Source organism: Triticum aestivum, chromosome 2B (assembly GCF_018294505.1).
Source record: "Triticum aestivum cultivar Chinese Spring chromosome 2B, IWGSC CS RefSeq v2.1, whole genome shotgun sequence".
NCBI classification, from domain to species: Eukaryota; Viridiplantae; Streptophyta; class Magnoliopsida; order Poales; family Poaceae; genus Triticum; species Triticum aestivum.
Window position 1 is genome coordinate 697,183,942 of NC_057798.1, and position 276 is coordinate 697,184,217.

The window sequence follows — 276 nt, forward strand, 5'->3', positions numbered from 1 at the left end:
ATGATAAAGAGCAGGGCAGGACCTTCTTGCTTCACCAAGCGGCGAAGCTCTCGAACTGCCTCGGGGTTCCCAAGCCCCCGGCAGTTCCAACTGATACAGATCATTGGGATGGGCAGCGCTGCTCCGCAGACGCTGCCGAGTTTTCTGGCGTTGGCTTTTTCTTCTTTGGTACTCGTTCCACGGCATTCTCATCTCCCTCCTTTGCACTTTCTGCATCCAACTCCGCAGGATTGTCAGTGACCATCCCCGGATTAGCTCCATCCGTCAGCAGTAGTG